General features: G+C 45.0%; 1 protein-coding gene across 1 annotated transcript in view; it reads right to left on the bottom strand.

Annotated features, from left to right (window-relative positions):
• Positions 1–15,672, bottom strand: part of LOC144936855 (teneurin-3-like) — a 473,986-nt gene that overhangs the window by 425,671 nt on the left and 32,643 nt on the right. The gene's annotated exons all lie outside the window — the stretch shown is intronic.

Raw genomic sequence — 15,672 nt, 5'->3', positions numbered from 1 at the left:
CACCGTTTCGAAGCCAACATATCCCCACGCCATCCACTCAAAAGGAATCGGAACCTCGAGCGATCGAACACGCACGCCTAGAATCTATTTGGATTGTTTGGAATTAATTCGGTGAAATCACTTGCAATTGACCGAGGAGAGATTTAGAACCAAGGCACAAATGCAGTAGGGGGCTCCGCGCGTATCTGTCTTCATCGCGTTGCAGCTGATACACGGCAGCTTGGGATCAACGCGCTCTCCATTTAGCGCGCTTACCCCCCACACCGTATGCCTCCTGAAGTTGGTCACGCAAAGCAGAAAGGGCCCCAGTGTAAATCCCGGTGGTGCCAACCCTGAATTACGCGCCGCGCCAGCTCCTGTTTATTTATCGCCGAGACCTCGTCCCCGCTGATCGTTGCCGTTCTTTTAGTCGGCCTCCCGTCAGGACGCGGCGCTGCCCCAAAGGCCCTTGCCTGGGGTGGGGTGGGGTGGGTGGTGGGGAAATAATGGCCTCTTTGCCACGTGACCGAGGGGGAAACTGGTGGATACCGCGCGTCCCCGCGTCGACGCATTAAGTGGAGCAAAACAGGAGGCAGCGACGCGATCCCCGCAATAAGCGATGGAGGCATTGGGGTGAGCGGCGAGCGGCGTTGGCCGAGGCTACATCGGTGCGGGCGTGAGCACGATGGATGGGGGCCAGGGGGTCTCAACGTGGCTATTGATTTTGAAAGTGAAAAAATATTGTTGAGAACAAGTCGCGTTGAGGGCAAAGTACATTTAAAGAGAATACTGTGGGTCGTGGCACGGAAGGGGAAAACGAATGGTGTCAGTTTAAAAAATGAAATGCTAAAAACTAATGAACATGTCATTTGTTTGTTCGCATTTATGTTTCCTTCCTTGTATGATAGTACGCGATTTTATTGTAAATATGAGTAATACGTGAAACTAATATGTTTTTATTTTACCAGGATAGGCCCGTTGAGTTATATGGCTCTTTTTCAGAAGTGAGCTGGCCACATACGATAGCTCAACTTAGTGGCATATCATGTTGAAATTTAAATCAGCCAATACTCTAAACGCATGTTTCTAAATATGGAGGGAAAAACCGGAGGACCCAAAGAAAAATCCACGTGACCACGGGCGAGAACACGCGAACTCCAAATATACAGCAGCAGGCGTCAGGGTCGGGATCGAACCCACAACCTCCTGTATGCCAGGCGAGAGAGTTAACATCTCCTAGCCATCGTGATGATGATAGAGAGACGCAAACTCCAAATATACAGTAGGCGTCAGGGTCGGGATCGAACCCACATCCTCCTGTATACCAGGCGAAGTAGTTAACATCTCCTAGCCATCGTGATGATGATAGAAAGACGAAAACTCCAAATATACAGTAGGCGTCAGGGTCGGGATCGAACCCACAACCTCCTGTATACCAGGCGAGGTAGTTAACATCTCCTAGCCATCGTGATGATGATAAAGAGACGAAAACTCCAAATATACAGCAGGCGTCAGGGTCGGGATGGAACCCACATCCTCCTGTATACCAGGCGAGGTAGTCAACATCTCCTAGCCATCGTGATGATGATAGAGAGACGCAAACTCCAAATATACAGCAGGCGTCAGGGTCGGGATCGAACCCACATCCTCCTGTATACCAGGCGAGGTAGTCAATATCTCCTAGCCATCGTGATGATGATAGAGAGACGCAAACTCCAAATATACAGCAGGCGTCAGGGTCGGGATCGAACCCACAACCTCCTGTATACCAGGCGAGGTAGTCAACATCTCCTAGCCATCGTGATGATGATAGAGAGACGAAAACTCCAAATATACAGCAGGCGTCAGGGTCGGGATCGAACCCACATCCTCCTGTATACCAGGCGAGGTAGTCAACATCTCCTAGCCATCGTGATGATGATAGAGAGACGCAAACTCCAAATATACAGCAGGCGTCAGGGTCGGGATCGAACCCACATCCTCCTGTATACCAGGCGAGGTAGTCAATATCTCCTAGCCATCGTGATGATGATAGAGAGACGCAAACTCCAAATATACAGCAGGCGTCAGGGTCGGGATCGAACCCACGACCTCCTGTATACCAGGCGAGGTAGTCAACATCTCCTAGCCATCGTGATGATGATAGAGAGACGCAAACTCCAAATATACAGCAGGCGTCAGGGTCGGGATCGAACCCACAACCTCCTGTATACCAGGCGAGGTAGTCAACATCTCCTAGCCATCGTGATGATAGAGAGACGCAAACTCCAAATATACAGCAGGCGTCAGGGTCGGGATCGAACCCACAACCTCCTGTATACCAGGCGAGGTAGTCAACATCTCGAAAACAAGGATGCAAGTGCAACCTGGCAGTGGCTTCCTCACTCCACTGCAGATGCACGCAGAGAGGGCCTCCAGTCGAGGGGAGATCCAAGAGAAACCCCCCCACCCCCCTCTGGAGGATGTCTCAGGCCTACTTTTCAAAGCTGGCCAGACGTCTTTAAAACAATTTATTACCCACACTTTGCCCCACCACAAGCGAGCGACCTGACTATTGAATAACTGCGGTGTTTCCCATTTAAATGGAAATGCGGGGACATGGAGCTGGCGACCTCTGGATGGCAAGCCCAGGGTGTGGGCGACTATTGCGCCATGGGCTGAGTAAAATCAAATAAGCTGGGAGAGCTGGGAATGGACGGGGGGGGGGGAGGAAATTTATCTGCCAATTCACACCTGGAAAGCCAATTTCACTGAGCATTTATGGCTATAAAAATATAAATTAGTACTCTCTGCTGTAATATAACATATGTAATGAAATTAAACGGAAGTGATATCACAGTTGCACCTTTAAAACCAAAGGGTACGTTGCGATGAAAACAGCAACTTCATGTTTGTGGTGAAGTTTATAGCATTTAACTTGTAATTTTCACATTTGTTTTAATATTAACATTGCAGATCAATGGCATCACAGCCCCATTGCCCGATTGGTCAACAATAATTAGCTTAGCAAAGTTCAATGGCAGCGTTAATTTACTTTACTTTTGAGGTCATGTTATTAAAATGGGAATGTGAACACATGCAATATTGAAAAGCACCGATGCGAGTATGACTCGTGACTTTTGACCGACTATCGAACCCCAGCCAGATAGGGAGGTCATGCACCGAATGTACATACATTTTTGACTCGATTATATCAAAGCATTCTTCAGTTGCACATCACATACATGTGTAGTGGTGATACGCGCTGGGGGTATACGTCGTGTGCCAGCGCGTATGTACGGGTGTGTGTGTGGTGACGCGCGCTGACGGGGAGGAGCAGGCGTCAGCGCGGGTGGGGGTAGTGCTGCTGATTGGCTGTGTGCCGGTGACGCGCTGAGAGGGAGTGATCGGGTGGCAGCGCGGTGTGATTGGTCGAGGAGTGGAAACACGCGCTGGGCGGAAACGGATCGTAGAGATAGCGCATGGTGATTGGGTAACTGAGGAGCGGTGCCGACGTTGAGGTCCGCATCCGCTCCGTCTCCCGGGAGGAAGGGGTATATAAGGTGATGCACAGAGGAGTAGAGGGAGGAAGTGGAACCATCTAGGAATGAAGACGAAGGTGCAGAGATAGAGCCCGGAGAGGAGAGTAATGGAGAGTAATGGAGAGTAATGTAGAGTAATGGAGAGTAACGTACAAGGTGTAGCCAGAGAGAGAGAAAGGTCTACACGAGCCGAGTAATGTACAGGGTGTAGCCAGAGAGAGTGTAAGGTCTACACGAGCCGAGTAATGCATACGGTGTAGCCAGAGAGAGTGTAAGGTCTACACGAGCCGAGTAATGCATACGGTGTAGCCAGAGAGAGTATAAGGTCTACACGAGATAGGTACTGAAGAGTGTGTAGCCGGAGTTGTAAGGTCTACACGAGACGGGTACTGAAGAGTGTGTAGCCAGATGTGTAAAGTCTACACGAGACGAGTGAAGAGTGTAGCGGAGGCGTAAGGTCTACACGGGACGAGTAAAGAGTGTAGCAGAGGCGCAGAGTCTACACGAGACGAGAGAAGAGTGTAGCCGAGGCGCGGAGTCTACACGAGGCACAGAGAGCCAGCAGCACAGAGTCTACGGGAGTCGAGAGAAGTGTGGAGCGGAGAGAAGAGGTCACGAGTTGTATCGTTGTATGGTGACCGTACTGTGAAGAAGAGAGGCCACGCGTTGTATCGTTCAAGTCAAGATTTAATAAAAGAAGTGTGTTCCCGTCAAAGGAGTTTCCTGCCGTCATTTCCAATACTTCACATGTACACACACGCAGATGCGCGCGCACACACACACCCCCCAACCAGTAAACATGGACAAATACCTATGACGAATTGCCAAGCATGGCTGGATGATAGGTGATAATATGAGGACATGTATTGCAACTCAGACCACATCACCTACCAGGGTTAGACACTTATATGCAAACAGATCATTCCATGCCTCTGGTCCAAATATCTGCAAAGCAATAGTGTTGTATATCCCAAGTGCGATTTGATGATACCCTGTCAAAACATTTAAAAAAATTGAGCCTCGGAAAAGTTTCAAGATCGGTCGATTTAGAAGTCTACATTTTAAAATAAAACCGTAGTTCACTGCATTAATGCTAGGACTTGACACGATACATTGCACAAAATAATTGAGAGTCTGTGCAGGGTCTTGATACAACAATTCAAAAAAGGGATTTCAGTGATTCAGAAACATTCTGGCTTCGAGGCAGCATGGCTCTATCATCTAAAAATAAATTCACAATATATGCCAATAACAAAGAGCAACACGAAATGTACTACATTTTTATGCCAATGTATGACATGAAGCACCAGTATGCCATGCTACGTAGGTTCAACAGACTACTGAGGCAAGTGCTGTTAGCGAGCACCTATGAAGGCCGGCATGGCACACGAGGGGGTGGGTGGCCAGCACTATGCCCGACCGCTATTGTCTCCCTCGTAGCGATGTTCACGCACCACACCAGGTACTCATTTGAGGCTGAGTCGACCTCGGGGAGGGGTCCCAGGACCGGTTCAAATAATCGCCACTGGTATTGGTGGCCGTGAGCGGGAATCGAACTCGGGTCGCCGGGTTCGTAGCGCAGCGCAGCGCTAACCGCTACTCCACCGCTCCCCACACTCGTACAAAGACAAAGGTCCCACCGTGTAGCCTTAACAGACTGTCGGAGCAAGTGCTGTCAGCGAGCAGCACCTATGAAGGACGGCACGGCACACGAGGGGTGGCCAGCACCACACTCACACACACACTCGTCGTACACGTGCAGCACCCATGTATTACTATTATCATAGGATCCGCCTGTCTCGCATGCGAGTCATTGTAGCGCAACACCGAAATGCCGCCCCCCGTGACCGCTCGGCACGCAGGGGTCACGGATGCGACCCCCGCAGAGACGGCTGCGTCCGACCCCTAAATCGCGAACAAGCAGCGGAATTCCAGCCTCGCAAGCAGCAAGCAAGCAAAGCACAAGGCAACAACAACAACAACAACTCCCGCCAAGAGGCACGTGAGCACACAGACCGGTGGCGGAGATTAAAGGGAAGGGGGGGGGGGACTTGTAAGCGCAGAAAGAGACGGAATGCTCCGTAATCAGTCCACACACACACACACCTGCTCGCCCAGCCACGAGCATGGGGCACACGCACACACACACGCGCAGACACACACGCAGACACACACGCACGCACACACACACGCAGACACACACACACGCAGACACACACACACGCAGACACACACGCACACATACGCACATACGCACACACACGCAGACACACGCACGCACACGCGCACACACATACACGCACACACGCACGCACACACACACACACACGCACACACGCAGACACGCGCGCACACGCACACACACGCACGCACACACACACACACGCACACACGCACGCACGCACATGCGGTATAATTAGCCGCAGATCGCGCAGTCAGGCAATGGGGATGCGGGGAGGTTCGCCTTGATGTTAATTTGCACGCTTGAATCTGCCACTGCATAGATGCTGTGTTTACCTGCATCCACGTGGAATTGTATGCTTAATAAACACACACACACACACACATCTGTATGTGTGACTGTTGCCGGGCTGCATTTCATACCGTATTAATAGCAATAGTGTGACCGTTGGCTGTATTCGTTTGCAAACCTATATGCAACGAACTAACTGCTATATTATCATTGTACCCAATGGGTTTCACTGCAATGCAATCAACTAACTGCAATGAATTGCTCTGTTGTTATTGTACCAAATGAATTTTCACTGCAACGCAGAATGAAAACAGAGACCTATACGAATATAGATTAAAGTTCGACAATTAAATATCTTATGATAACAATTACGGATGTTTAAATATGTATTTTTTTTTACGAATGGATGTTCCAATTGTTTTCGAGAAACGAACGTTGCTCAACAGCGGAGTCATCGGCTTCACCGTCCGCTATATAAACATTTCCACAGACAACAAGCACGACGCAGCATTAAAATGTGTTTGTGTAATCCTCAAAATTGCTGGCATTAACAAAACACACGTAAAATTGAGTTTTTTTGGAGGTTAGATCGCGTAAATAAATATATGTGTCGTTAAACCCGCCACCACCCGACACAGCCAACTAGTAAGGATTGTCAAGTTGGCTGTGTCGGGTGGTGGCGGGTTTACCGACACATTTAAATATTTACACGATCTAACCGAAAAAAAACTCTATTATGGATAATATTGGTCGCGAAAGCCTACGTGTTAAAAATACATGTACCGCATGTTATTTTATCGCACAAACGGGCAGCAACCCAGGAGGGTTGCCACCTATCCTGGTTTTTCCCAGGACATCCTTGCGTTTTTTTAAAGGCACCATGTTATCTGGATTATAAAATACATTTATATTTTTCCCCATGACTTTCAAAGTTGGAGGGGGTAGGGGGTGCCTCTTATAATCTGGTAAGTGTGTGTGTGTGTGTGCACGACCAGATTTGTAACTTTATTGACACCGGGCACAAGTTTGGTTTTGAGTCTTACTTTCTGGAGCAATTTTTCATCTGGAGAGTCATGTTTGCCGTCCGAGGATATCTCCGAGTCTTCATTGAAAGTCGTCAGCTGCGTGGTAACACACCACGGAAGACTGTGCACTTGCGTGCTCTCCCCTCTTCTGGTATTGTGAAAGTCTTCTTCCCATGATATGCCCAGGTCTTTAACGCCCTGGAGGTGGCAACCTTGGTAGGTATATTTCGATTTAAAGCTTTCGTGACTGCAGGGATTCATCTTCTTTGCCATGCTTGCCTTCATATGCTCTCGCTAACAGCACTTGCCCCAATAGTCTGTTCAGGCTATGCGGGGGATCTTTGTTTTTGTCACATACCTACCAAGTCTTCTTGGTTCTTTCGGTAAAGTCACGTAGAATGGAAATAATAAAATAAATAAAATAAAACATAATAAAATAATGTTTTATTTTTATTATTTTATTATTTCCATTCTACGTGACTTTACCGAAAGAATAAAACATAATAAAATAATGTTTTATTTTTATTATTTTATTATTTCCATTCTACGTGACTTTACCGAAAGAACCAAGAAGACTTGGTAGGTATGTGACAAAAACAAAGATCCCCCGCATAGCCTGAACAGACTATTGGGGCAAGTGCTGTTAGCGAGAGCATATGAAGGCCAGCATAGCACACGAAGGAGTGGGTGGGCCAGGACTATGGCCGGCCGCCTTTGTCTCCCTCGTGGCGATGTTTACTCACCACACCAGGTACTCGTTTTGAGGCTGAGCCAACCCATGGGAGGTCCAGCCAGGACGAGTTCAGATAATCGTCACTGGGTGTTGGTCACAAGCGGGTCACCGGGTTCGTAGCGCAGCGTGTTCACCGCTACAGTTACCGCAAGAGGATGAACACACAGGTTCTCAGGGGTACACTCCGTCCTTAAAACAAACTCTCACTGCCTGCAGAGCTACCAATCCAGAACATTTGTGATTATTGATAATGACTCACTGTGCGTCCATTTCGAATTCGAAGCGTGCTAAATTGTTTCTGCTCAATATTGTCTTTTCTGTATGCATTACTGTTTTAGTTTTTTTACATCACAGGATCCTGATTGATTGCAGCAGATTGAGGAGGTCTACATCCAACAGTGGATTGACCATGGCTGATAATGATGATCGTGTTTTTGCAGTTCAATGCGTGGCTTCCAGCTGCTATTCCTTTGGTCCATTCTGAGCTACGCACATTTCGCATGTGTGCTTGGAACGTCCACAAAGCAATACACTTTAAATATTTGTTTTACCCTTTCCACCAATTGTGTTATAGTGTGTGCTACCAGTGTCATGCCATGAGATGAAGGATCCATTCAGAACTCTCGCAGAGCAGCCCAGACCCTTTGTGCTAGAGAATGGCCCACGGAAGCGGATATAACAGGGCTACTTCTGAGTGACCTCCTTTCCACACATCAGGGGGCAGCACTTTCCCACGCACTCTTCCACTGAGAGTAATGCTCGTTGTATTACAGTCAAACACATCTTTTTTTTCAGAGCTAAAATTTAGCAGAATTAAGTTTAAAAATGAATATAATACAGTGGGTTGTTGTTTTGTTTGTGTGTGCAGTCATTCGTAACCAGGGAAAGACCAACAAACTCACTGCACTTGAGAACAAAGTTCAATTAAAGGTGACTGCCGAGACCCAAACCCAGAATCTCAGCAGTGCCAACTCAGCACGCTGACATCTCAGCCCACCCCACCTCAAAGGCAGAACACTGTCAAGCACCAGCGTGCAAGATAAGTCAAGATTGCATCTCTCCTGCCATGTCCGCACTGCTTTTGTGTGCCCCGTATTAGCCAGCTTTGAATACACCGAGAACATTTTTACATTTATCTCGAGAAATATTCGTCGTAATTATCACATTACCAGAAGCATGAGATTTAATGCTTTCTTTCATGTGAAATAACATTTTCCACATGTTTCACGGAAGACGACTATCTGGCCAGAGGAGATGTTGTCACAAACATCTCGACGCATTTCAGTGAATTTTCCTCCTCAAACAAAATCAAGTGACACGAACCATAATCTTTAATAAAGCTTCCAGAGCATGTGCCAGCGCTGGCCTTACCGAGAGATAAATAGCCGGTTCACATTGTAATGGATTTCGGCAGTGCAGCGATGCATATGCTGGGAAAAAAAGAAAGCACACCACTTTGTTGAAGCAGTATATAATTGTAAATTATTCAAGAGTCAACAAGAGTCAACATGTAATTTTGGTCACCGGGATAATTGTTGCAAAATAGACTCTATCCTGGTCTCTCGAGTTCTCTCCTAGTTAAATAAGATTAACTTTCAATTAAAAAAATGTGTAATAAAAACCACAACGTTCCTTCCCCTTTGCTCCCCACTGAGTTTTTATTCCAATTTGTGCGATTGGCGTTGCGCCACAAAAGTGTAGAATCTCTTGGCAACTTCGGCAGGAAAAGTGCCATCGCCCGTGTTTAAGAGAAACTGACTGCGGAAGATGATTTCACAGAACTACTTCTGAGACCCTTTAAAGTAACCTTTTGTAATCCACAAAATTGGGAAATGTTGCACATTCCCGCATGCCCCGCTACAGAGAAACATCCCAACGATATTTTTTACATTTTCAGAGGAAAACTAAATTTAATCAGATGGGGTTTTTGTTGTTGTTGTTGTTGTTGTGATGGCTCTTACAACCATTATCCCACTTACATTCGGGAACCCAATTTAACCATGGACCACCTTATTGAGTCCCCATCGAAAGAAGAGCCTGATTTCTTTCTGCCCCGACGACGGTGAACCACCCTCAACCATGTCCAAACAACACATAGAAGGTGTGGATCTTCTCCTCCATAAATGGAACATCAATTACTCGCCCAAACTATAAATGCGTTGAAGTGAAAACCATCACTGTTAGCTGCCCAATACAGTACGTGTACTCTGGCTGGAACAAGCAGACTCCACTCAGCTCCCCCGGATGCCATGGAAGAGCTCACAACATTTAACATACAATTGTAGAGATGTGGATTTCACACCTGATGACGATTGCTTGCGTTGCAGTCGAAACGTCGTGAGATATTTAATTGTTTTATATTTTTATTATTTTATTATTTCCCTTCTACGTGACTTTACCGAAAGAACCAAGAATATGAATCCCTGCAGTCACGAAAGCTTTAAATCGAAATTTAACCTCCACTACGGGGTGGGATTCCACAAAACTTTAAGATCTTTCAACAAACTCCGGGATAAGAAGGCTCAGCTAATCGAGTCTCTCACCTTTCTGAAGAGATGCCGCGACGCTAAGACCTGGTCTTCACCTGAGGACGGCTACTTGCGTTGTGGCCGAAACGTCGTGAGAATTATTTTATTAGTTTTTATTTCTATTATTTTATTATTTCCCTTCTACGTGACTTTACCGAAAGAACCAAGAACATGAATCCCTGCAGTCACGAAAGCTTTGAATAAAAAAATACAATTGTAGCCTCTCGATTTTAGCTTTTTACGCCACATTAAAGAAACAGTGCGTGGATAGTTTAAATATAGATTTGAACCTGTGGGCAAAAGAACTAACTGTGGAAGCTGATGTCACGGAATGTCTTCTTGGATCCTTTCAAGTGACCAGTATCAATGCACACACCTCCTGCTACAGAGAAAATGTTCATCGCCTGACACTCAAACCCGATACATGTTGTGAGTTCTCACATGTTGAAATCATCCAAATTGAGTGAAAACAACAAATCGAACGTGATGGGTATTTGTGTGTGTGTGCGTGCGTGTGGATATTGGTGACTAGCGTGAGTTGTTTTTTTTCTTCTAAATGTATGCGCACCAGGATTCAAACTCAGCATCTCCACAGTGCGACCTCAGTTATGTGAAGCATTCACCACCCACCAACAGCAAAATTGAATCGCACGGTTGGCTACGTACGGTGCAAAAGAAGCTCAAAATACATACACATTCCCCCATTTTATACTCTTTGATTTTTTCGGTAAAATCAAGTAGGTGAAAACAAAATATGATTTAATTTAGTTGTTTTATTTTAATTTTATTTTGTTTTCACCTACGTGACTTTACCGAAAAAAACAAAGAGTATGGATCCTTGCAGTCACGAAAACTTCAAATCTCCCATTACACCTTTCCAGAATGTTTGGGACAAGTTCTGTCGAACAAAAATTCGGATTAAGGCACACGACGTTGGGGTGGCGATGAAGCCAACACTCAGCCCAGCTAGCTACCAATGTCTCCTCGGTACTTGTGTTGACCCACACAAGTGCTCGCTTTAGGCTGAGCGGAGCGGGGACAATTCCATGCCAGGTTTAGATAGATATGCATGGCCGGGTATCGAACATTGTTAGCCAGCATCATAGCATAGTATGATAACCACTATTCTGACATCTTCTTGGTTCTTTCGGTAAAGTCACGTAGAAGGGAAGTAATAAAATAATAAAAATAAAACACAATGAAATAATTCTCACGACGTTTCGGCTACAACGCAAGCAGCCGTCTTCACCTGAAGCAGCCGTCTTCACCTGAAGACGGCTGCTTGCGTTGTAGCCGAAACGTCGTGAGAATTATTTTATTGTGTTTTATTTTTATTATTTTATTACTTCCCTTCTACGTGACTTTACCGAAAGAACCAAGAAGATGAATCCCTGCAGTCACGAAAGCTTTAAATCGAAACTATTCTGACATTTTGGATACTGCATCAGCCTTCTGCATAGCTGACAACTTGCACACGCATGCCATTACAACTTGGTTGTGTGTGCGATTCATAAACATGTAAACAATGTATCAACCTCTGCTACATTGATATGATACAATATTTGTATTGGATCGCCATCCCATATTTTATTTTTTTACTCTAACCACACGTCTGCTGATGCGGCACCAACGAGGACAAAGGCACTACTCCTGCATGCATGACCTCTTTGTCCGGGCGCAGTTAATGCGGTGCACATTTGCCTGCAGAACAATAACGGCCTTGGCTCCTGTGAACGAACGGCAGCAGATGACGAGACGCGTCCAGGCAGGTATGAAATTGCTCAGGACCAATACATTGTGTGTCCAAAAAAAAAATCTGCTGTAGCAGCAATGGTAACAACAGCACGAAGCATAAAAAATGTCCCTTCTTCAGTACGAACTTCCGCGTGTGCGATGAATTATTTTCAGTCCATCTCAATGACACAAAAGCTTGACATTTAAAATACATTTTTTTTTTGCAAATAACTAAGCAGTGTGCCTCGTGGTGGATGTATTTTTAAAAGGCAGATGAACGATTTCAGATTTCTTTTAATGCATTTCTATATTTTTAGAGCGTGGGAAAGAAAATGTAAAAAAAAAGGTTTTGATGAGGTTAACCATTGACAACTCGACAGGATGGTCGCCAGAACAGAAACATGCTACATAGGATTTGTGCGGTATCGCTCTCAGATGTATTTTACGGGATGCGCCGGGTGTTGACTGACAAGACGTGTCAAAAGTTTTGCCTCAGTTCAGCTGCCGGACAAAGTTCGCAACACGTGGAGTGAAAACGTCAGACATCGGGCTACACAACACGTGGAAGGACGACACAGTATTTCTTGGAGGATAACCATCAACGCCCTTTATTTGACGAGGAAATTGATATTGAGTCTGGAGATTATTATTCAGGAGGCTCCTGCAATTTGAGCGTTCGGCCAATTTCAATAACTAATGTTTGAAAGAAGCCATTGGCTGAATAGAAAGAAATAATTCTTTGAAAAAAACGTTTTCCCCCAATACGCATGCCTCATCATAAATAAATACGAAATAAGTAAAAAAATAAATACTATTACAACACGAAATATGAAGAGAAATCTAAACAGGCGCAATGGTAATTACGCGGCCCAGTGACCACATGTGGCTGGCAGCATGGTCTGCTCTCCTCACTGGCTACTTGTTGTTTTAGCTCAGCAAAACCCTTTACCAGCGTGAAAATGTACTTCTGCTCCTCATCCGTAGCGGCTTTCAACGTCATATCCAGCTCTGAAAACCTTTTTTTTTAAGAAATCAAATTGGTCTGGGTGTTTTTTTTTGTGATGCTTTAGTTGCCAGCTGTTGCAATAGAATTAACGTGAGGCCTGCAGTGGTACGGACAGTTTTCCATTTACCTTTAAAGGAATCATCCGATGATAAAAAAACTAATGATTCAAAACGAGCAATGAAACAAAAAATAACACGTCTCATGAAATAATTCTGCACCGACCAAACCCCCAAAAAAATCTAAAGCGAACAGAGAGAAAACGAACTACCGTTACTTGCAGTTCATATTCGATCAGTGCAGATATTTTATTTTTATTATTAAGAAATATATAAATGCAACTCAATAAAATGACAGCGCTGACGGCTCAGATACAGGATGTGCATTAGGCCTGTTGGAAGATCGCTTGATCGCCTCGGCAGCACTTTGCACGGCGCTCAGCGAAAGGAGTACTCTCTGTGCCCTCCTGACAAACAGCACCGCTGTGGCAGAAGCACTTGTAAGCAGAACTCCGTTCTGTGTCTTCGCGTTCAAATTAACACGTTACTTTAGTCCATCAGCCCGTTGGCTTTCCAGGCTAATGTTGTTTAAGCGGGCATACGCTGCACTTGTTGTTAGCGTTTTTGGTGTTTTTATCAACTGAGTTAGCCTGGTGGTGTTCATTCAGACGCTGTCTTTCTGACAGACCTGTTCTTCACCTGAGGACGGCTGCTTGCGTTGTGGCCGAAACGTCGTGAGAATTATTTTATTATGTTTTATTTTTATTACTTTATTACTTCCCTTCTACGTGACTTTACCGAAAGAACCAAGAAGATGAGTTGGGCTCGTTAAACTAAATGATGCTGAATTACCAGATCCAATTGACAAGAGCAATCAATGTAAACTATGGGGCCCTGTTCAATGCAACAAAAAGAAAGCTATGGCAGAGTACCCTGATCTCCTGCAGAAACTCCAGCCAATGTAATTTTTTTTTTGCAGCCGCAGGATTGGCAAAGACCGAAGTGTAGGACTCCACACTTAAACCGCTCGTTAAATTGAGCCGCCGCCGTTTAATAACGAGTGTGCTGATTTACAATCATCGGGGTGCCTTGGAGGGATAGAGATAATGTTCCAGGGCCGATGAGGTACAAGTTTCGACCCCGGCATGAGCATGAAAAATTAATTCATCACAATGACACAGTATAGTCGAATTCTGAGATTGGGGGATCAAATCTTGTTTAATTTTTACAATATCCCAGATAATTCTAAAGGGGAGGATGGTAACATAGATAATGTTAACTCTACAATGCAGTCTAATGCATGTTGGTGGTTTAAATACATAACGAACCAAAAATAACGTAAAGCAATTGTAGCTTATAGGTAGAAAAAAACACTTTATTTTGTGCTCAATCGTTGAAGCTTTTATTTTGTCATTTTTTTATTGTTGATTCATATATATTGCATGTTCAGGGTTCACCCACACCATTGCAAGCACTAGAGGTACTAAAATTCATCTTAATATTAATAAAACTAATTTTTAATAAAAAATCAACTCTAAATCGTGGCTATTAATCCAATTCCCGGAGAGTGACTCATCCTTCCTCTGATTCTATTCATGTTCATGAGTCTCTGTGTGTACCAGCAATAACCTGGGCTAAAAGCTTTTGACTGCTCCTCTTATGGACTCTGTGTCATATGCATGTTCCTAAAGAATATACAAATAACAGCAAAAGCAGAACTTCATCAATCAAACTGACATCCCATTATTCCATGGGAAAGAGCAATGCTTTAAAAAATGTCGAAGAAAAATGCACGTACAGTATATCATCGTTATCATCATCGGCCAATGTTTATCCACTGCTGGATGAAGGCCTCCTCAAGCCGCCACTATCCTTCACGGTCCATTGCTGCTCTCATTAATCCCACTCCTGAACGTAAACTGAATTCACCGCCCCATCTCCGCGATGGTCATTTTCTCTTGAATTTGTTTTACACCCCTTTGGATGCCATTCTGTTACTAGTCTCGTACATTGGCCACCATCTCATCGAGCAATGTGTCTTCCCCAAGCCCATTTACTTTCCTTGATTGGGGGTGGCGGCGGGGGGGGGGGCTGATATATACAGTGTGCTTCAAAAAAATGTGAACACTTCTGAGAATTTGCAACAACGCTCCGAGAAATGTGCCTCCGGGCTCTGGAGACCACCTGCAGAAGATTCCAGGCACGTGTTGACAGTGATTGACTTTTTGAAGCTATTAACATTGCATTTGTTATCATGTTACATTAAAAACTATAGTCCCATATTCGTATAAAAAAAATATTTAAGCACCATTTCTATACAGTATGTGCATATATCCATAATAAAGGGGTTTTTTTGTTTGTTAGATCACGTAAATATGAATGTGTTGTTAAACCCACCACCACCGACATTAGAAAGATTTGCAAAGTAGAATAAAACGTGCCAATTAGTTACTGCTTCAGCACACCGGTTGTGTGCTGGAGAGTAAACCCACAGCAGCATTTACAATTCGAGTGCCGCGACGTTTCGCTGGCGATCACAACAACCAACTTCATCAGGCGACTAGCCAGAATTGTGAAGAAGTCCTCCTGTCACGGTCTTAAATGGAGCAACGGCGATGTCATCACCGTGAGCCTATTCCGTTGCAAAGACCAAAGGGGAGAGGAGGGGACATGCAAA

This window comes from Lampetra fluviatilis, chromosome 17, assembly GCF_964198595.1.
Source record: "Lampetra fluviatilis chromosome 17, kcLamFluv1.1, whole genome shotgun sequence".
NCBI lineage: Eukaryota > Metazoa > Chordata > Hyperoartia > Petromyzontiformes > Petromyzontidae > Lampetra > Lampetra fluviatilis.
Note: the sequence above shows the minus strand (reverse complement) of the source record. Positions and strands in the feature narration are given on the sequence as shown.